The sequence below is a fragment of the Primulina eburnea genome, chromosome 12 (genome assembly GCF_022965805.1).
Source record: "Primulina eburnea isolate SZY01 chromosome 12, ASM2296580v1, whole genome shotgun sequence".
Classification (NCBI taxonomy): domain Eukaryota; kingdom Viridiplantae; phylum Streptophyta; class Magnoliopsida; order Lamiales; family Gesneriaceae; genus Primulina; species Primulina eburnea.
Window position 1 is genome coordinate 36,343,233 of NC_133112.1, and position 7,209 is coordinate 36,350,441.

Here is a 7,209-nt window from a genome sequence, read left to right on the forward strand (position 1 = left end):
CATTAAGAGTTATATTGTTGAATATTATAAAAGCTCTGCTTGCAGCAGAGTAACCAAGAAATATTCCAGCATCTGATTTAGAATCAAATGCAGTTAAATGATTTTTGCCATTATTTAGTACAAACCATTTGCAACAAAACACATGAAAATATGATACGTTAGGCTTCTTCCCTTTCCATATTTCATACGGAGTCTGGTTGTGTCTTTTGTTGACCATAGATCTGTTTTGCGTGTAACAAGCAGTATTGATAGCTTCAGCCCAGAAGCGCTGAGAAATATCTGCATCTGCTAGCATTGTTCTAGCTGCTTCTTTTAGAGTTCTATTTCTCCTCTCAGCTACTCCGTTTTGTTGAGGAGTTCTGGCAGCTGAATATTCATGATGAATTCCCTGTTCATTCAAATATAACTCAAGATACTTGTTAGTGAATTCAGTGTCTCGATCACTTCTGATTTTAATGATGGTAGTAGATTTTTCATTTTGAATCCTTTTCAGAAGCTTGATCAAGAGACTACTGGTTTGATCTTTTCCTGCGAGAAAGATTACCCAAGTGAATCTAGAAAAATCATCAATAACAACAAGTGTATATTTCATTCCCCCTAAGCTCATGATGGGGATTGGACCAAATAGATCCATATGCAATAGTTCCAGACATCTTGAAGTTGATTTGCTATCTTTGATCTTGAAACTGGATCTTATCTATTTCCCAAGCTGACAAGCAGAACAAACATGATTTTTAACGAAATTAATGTCAGGTAATCCATCAACCATATTCTGCTTCTTGAGATAATTGATTGACTTGAAATTCAGATGATTCAATTTCTTGTGCCATAGCCAGTGTTTATTGCTAAGAGAAGCAACTAAGCATGTAGGAGTATTGAAAAGATTTGAGTTCCAAGAGACTCTGTAAGTGTTGCCTTCTCTTTTTCCCGTTAACACAGTAGTTTCAGCATAATCTCTAACTATACATGAATGCCTTTGAAAAGCCACAGAATGCCCATTATCACATAGTTAACTAATGCTGATTAGATTGTAACAAAGATTGTCAACTAATAACACATCATAAATAGTTATGTTACCATGGATAATATTACCCTTACCCATGGTTTTACCTTTTGAATTGTCTCCAAAAGTTATCTTTGGTCCAGTGCAACTCACTATCTCAGAAAGTAGGTTTCTTTATCCAGTCATGTGTCTGGAACATCCACTGTCCAGATACCATGTAGAGTTACTGATTTCTGCTTCCTTCTACTGTTCCTGCAAACACAAATTTTAGTATCTGGTACCCAAATCTAGTTGGGTCCAAGCCTTATCATTCCTTTGGGGACCCACATTTGTACAATTTTTGGTGACCTTGTACTTCGGGTGTCCAAAGATGTGTGTGCATCAGAAGGTCTGTTATTTCTAACAGTATGCATATTAAAATGTTGTTCCTCCCTTCTGTTTCTGTTTCTGTTTTCCAGTCTGTATCTCTTCTGAACAGGTTTAGAGTTGTAGTACTGGTAGTTTCTAACCTTCATAGGATGTTGTCTTCCAGAGTTGAATTCTTTTCTGAATTTAGAACTCTGGTCAACTTTTTCCTTAGGTTTAACGTAACCCAGACCATAGTGCCTTCTTCTGTTCGTTTGATTTACATTCCTTTAAACTAAAACAGTAGGTACTACTGGTTCCTGTACCACGCTGGATTTCACAAAGTGAATGTATTTCCCTTTGCATATTTCCAGTGTTGGCTTAGTATTTGTTTCAGAAGTGCTTTCATTATTACAAAAACCGAGACCACTCCTATCTCCTGACTGTTTTTGTAATTCTTGCATCTTTTCCAATGAAACAGAAGACTTGTTCCAAGCATTTACCAGTAGCGACAACTTCTGGTTTTCAGAAAGCACCTTCTGGTAGTTTGCCTTGGCTCTTTCATTCTCAGTTATTAATTTACTCATCTTAACTTGTAAATCATTGCAGTTGTCTACTTGCAAGCAAGTTAACTTACTGTTCTGATTCTTTAAGTTCTGATTTTCAATCTTAACTTCTTCAAATGATTGAGAATGTCTGGAATACTCTTTTACCATTTCATGCAGTGCATCAATCAAGTCATTTCGTGTAAATTCATTAGAGTCAAAATCAAATACCTCTCCAGATGTCGAGGTTGAGTCATTGTCTGCCATTAGACATTTGACTTCTTCTGCATCACTGTCACTGGAATGATTATCTGAATCAGATGACTCAGAACTAGAGTCCGCCCATTTGGATTTGCTTTCTTCGGCAATCATAGCTTTTCGATCTCTTCTGGACTTTTTGTCATTCCTCTTGTGATCTTTTCTCTTTTGATCATCCTTCTTTGGTTTAGGACAATCTGCAATGAAGTGACCTATCTTTCCACAGTTAAAGCATCCCATATCACCAGATGGTGAATCTTTCTTGTAGTTGCGATTGGGACCCTGATAAGTTCGATGATTCTTCTTCATGAACCTGGAAAATTTCTTCACAAATAAGGACATAGCATCACTACTGATTTGTTCAGCAGTCTTCTCCATTGTATTGTCAATGATCACAGTCGGTAATGCCTGAGGTACAACTGTAGCAGCAGTAGAAGAGGTAGAGGCAGTAGCAGTAAAAACAGTAGCAGTAGCAGCAAGAGCATTGGTTGGTAGGCTTGAAGGCTCTTCTCCACTTCTCACTTCCAATTCGAACTCATAGGATTTCAGATCTGCAAATAAGTCGTGTAGTTCCAACTTGTTCAAGTCTTTGGATACTCTCATAGCCATTGTTTTAACATCTCATTCTCTGGGTAAAGCTCTTATCAGCTTGAGGGCTATTTCTCTGTTGTTATACTCTTTACCCAGAGCTGTTAGCTCATTTACCAGGCTGCTGAATCTTTCATCAAATTCATTTAGAGTTTCACCAGCTCTCATTTTCAGATTTTCGAACTTCTGCATTGCTACAGACAGTTTGTTTTCTTTTGTTTGCTCATTTCCTTCACATATCTGGATGAGCTTCTCCCAAATATCCTTTGCAGTAGAACACATTTTGATCTTGCTGAAGGTGTTCTTGTCGAGAGTTTTATACAATATATCCTTCGCCACATTATCAGGATTGGCTTTCTTCTTATCTTCACTGGTCCATCCACTTCTTGATTTCTCGACCATCTGTGATGCACCGTCAGTAACAGCAACAGCTGTGTTAGGCCTTAAGATTTTCAGTGGACCATCTGTGATGACATACCACATGTCATCATCTTGTGCTGCAAGATGAGCTTGTATTCTTATCTTCCAGTCATCAAAATCTTCCTTAGAGAACATAGGGATCTTGCTGAAATGTGACATCTGTTGCAGTTTTTCACAAACAAGAATAACCTGCTCTGATACCAATTTTTGAGGATCGAAGTTGAGTTTAGAGGGAGGGTGAATAAACTCTACTCGTTTTTCGTTCTGATGAGGTACTAAAATCCTGTTAAGGATAGTAATTAATCTTGTGCGAATACTTTCACCTGATTACAATGAAACGTGTGGAAACAATCTGATGAAGTAGTTGAAAAACAGTAAAACAGTAGACAGCAGTTGTTTATGGAAGTTCGAAGATAAATTCTTCTACGTCTCCCCTTCTCCTGTTTCCAGAAGGTATAACTAAAAGACTTTGGATATTACAGTACAACTCTTGTACACACCCACTTCAGAAGGACTTACACCTCAGCCTACTGAAACTCTTAGTTACTCAACTCACAAATATACGAAACACAAAGCTCTAAAAAGACTCTTTTCAGATTACAGACTCTCCTTGATAAAGTATAAGTGATGTTTGAGATTGTGAAGAGTGTAAGAATCAGTAGCACAAGATGATCTTTAAAAGATCAGATATAAGCTATGAAGCGTGTGCTACTTTTCTTTGTGTTGAACTTTCTAAGTACTCAAGGAATTTCGAGATTCGTCTGATAAGAGAGTAGATTTGTTCCTTGAAAAATGATATTATGCGAAGTGTCGTGTCGAACAAGGATTTGATCCAAGTATATATAATCGACTGAGTTCAACGTTCACAATCAGAGTAAGTCTTCAGATAACTGATACAATCAGTTTTATTACCGAAAGAAGTTCCTGCAGAAAAGCTATAAAACAATCAGTCTTGTTTTATACTTAATTGGGTAATATGCATTAAATGACTCTGTATAGTATTTAATGCTGCAATTAATACTAGTACTAGGAACTCTTTAACGGTAACAATTAAGATAGCAACGTTAGAAAAGCGTTCTCTACTGATTTTGTATTGTTATCCCTTTTCTACTGGTTTAGTTATAGTAGATCAGCAGCTACTGATAAGATATTCTATTGTTCTGGTCTGCTGGTCTAATGGTCTACTGGTTTTAGTTATCATCACCACAATAAAATTCATGTCTAACAAAATTAGCATTTCAAAATTATTTTTCATCACTATTTAAAATAATAAAGTTTAATACGGTATCTTATTCTAAGTATTATAACCTATTTTCAATTTAATGCAATAATTGCTTTTACTTGATAGAATAATAGAAACGTGGTGTTTGAAATATATGGTTGAAAATATAAGAGTTGCATCATTATCACCAGATATAACTTTTGATAAAACTACAAGCGATCGATCAAATTGGTATCTGAGTCAAATTTACGAGTTCAATTCTCATTGATAGCAATAAATACAATTATTGTGAGAGATCTTTGGGGTGTAATTATTTCATTTGCTTGGTAGAGCAATCGAAACTAAGTGTTTGAGCTATTGTATACTTGGAAATATTAAAGTTGTATCATTTATACAAGTTTTAACTTTTGATAAAGCGATAAACGCTAGATCATAAAACAAACACTCACATATTATTAAAAGGAAAAATAGCTAAATTTATCATCTATGTTTGTTTCTGGGTTTGGCCCTTTAGCATGTTGATTCACACATAATGAAAATAAAATCTTGAAAATGATAACAAATTACACATATCATTTCATTTCCAAAAGATATTATCAGAAACATTTCTTAAAAATAATTTCTCTAAACATAAGTATTTACAATAAATCAGAAAGACATATATGATACTTTTAACATTAAAAACAAATTATCCTATAATCCAATCAATTAAATAATCTAACCATGTACTTATTGATTTGTAATAAATCACAAAATTAGGAATAATGTACATTCTAAATTTTAAATTAAAAATAAAGGTTGGCACACGTGGACAACCAGAAAAGACGGTCCTGCTGTTTATCAAAATTATATTTTAATTAATCAACCGACTTTTTAATAATCTCATCTTAAAAATAAGTTAATTAATTAATTATTAAACTATTGACATCCTAAGTACCCATAATTTAGAAGTATTTAATAAATAAAGTTGTATAAAATAAGCGTGACTTCGATTTTTTCTTGGGATTAGAGGAATGACAGCCATCTTACAGAATGTAAAAAGTTGGCCACTGACAGAGCTAATATTTTGGCCCTTTCACAATTTTTTACCCACATTTTATTTTCATATTGGAGATAAATAACACATTTGACTAATTATTTTTCTAATGTATTGTTAAAAGTATTTTTATCTATCAAGATTCATATATGAGTTTTTAATTTATTTTTAATGTTACTTGTGTTTCTGTTGATATTCGGAACATGGAGGAGTACGAGTTGAGGTAAGAAAAATCTTTTTTTTTCTGCAAGACGAATTTGTCCGTATATATGTACTATACGGAATGACAATCGTCCCCAAGATACAACAACTTCAATCCAAAAATACAGTACTACAAGTTCTGGATGTCAGCGAACAATAATATGCTTGAAATTTCAAGTTTCGGAGAGAAAGAGATGCAACGAAATAAGTATGCAAAAAGTGTCAGATGAATACCTGCAAAGTGACTATTTAAAGAGTGAATCACATGAGCCAGGGGACACACTCAGAGGACACACCTTTTTGCGATAAGTCATGGGATGCACCCTTCTACGATAAGTCATGGGACGCACCTTTCTATGATAAGTCATCTCATGGGACGCACGCACAAGCCAAGGGGCACACGCTTATGTACGAAGACGCCAAAAGACAGTCACACGAGACGCACTGGTTCGGACTGAAGCACTGACCGAAAACATTGGACTATTTCGAAAATAAAAAATTATTTTTCAAATAAACTTTGTCTAAAAAAATTGATATAGTCAAGAGACCACACCACACCGAACCGGGCCAAGTCGAGCTGGCTGACCGGTCGCACGCGCGTGTGTTTCACGAGACCCAGCCTATCAGCATATTCCTCCTTTCCAAAAACTTCTGGTGCCTTTTAGGGTCCAAACCTTTATCTCAAACTTAGAGCATATAAAAAAGAATTTTCTTGGCACATGTCCAGTATATATACTTTATTTCTATACTTTAGATAAAAATTGACTAGAATTAAAAGATAAATAAATAAGACTCCATACAAATTTGTCAAAAAGAAAATATAAAAGACTTAAATAACATTTTTCCATTATATTAAAAAAAAAACATTTTTCCCATTACAATTCCCTCCACCACACACGTATATACAATGTATATACAAACAAAAACATATAAGCTTTTATCTTATTATCGGCTATATGCATCATCGTACGTCGCTATAGTCTATCTACCATTATATTTTTCGTTTATATTTAGATAATTTATAACATATTTACTCGTTATTATCCAAATCTTTTTTTATCTCATGTTTCGTCTGTTAATATAGATACTAATCATGGTCTCATTTCATTTGTTACATTCAAATATTTTCCCTGGCATCTTTTTCCTTTGTCACCATTATAAGCTTTTCTATATATTTCTCATTTTTATTTTGAAATTTCTTGCTATAACTATTGTTAAGTTCCAGTGTTTACTATTAGACTAAAAGTAACAACTCTTAGTCAAATAGTAACTTTATTTTCTTATATTTGTGATAGTAGAGAGTGTACCTACTTGAGTGATAATTAGTCGGATTGTCAGGCCTATGAGTCCGGAGACGTGCGTGTCTATCTGTTGATATATTGTCTCGTATATCTTTGAGATCAGTTTTATCATTTCTTTACTGTCGACTATGTCCTCGCAAAGACAGTATTACTCGTTAAAATCTGACGTCATTCTTTTACGGTCCACTTAGTCAACGAGATCTAATGGTGCAACGTCAGCAGCTTGACGCACGAGAACTTCCAGGAGATACTCATCCAAATAACACTATCATTCATATACACTTAACTCG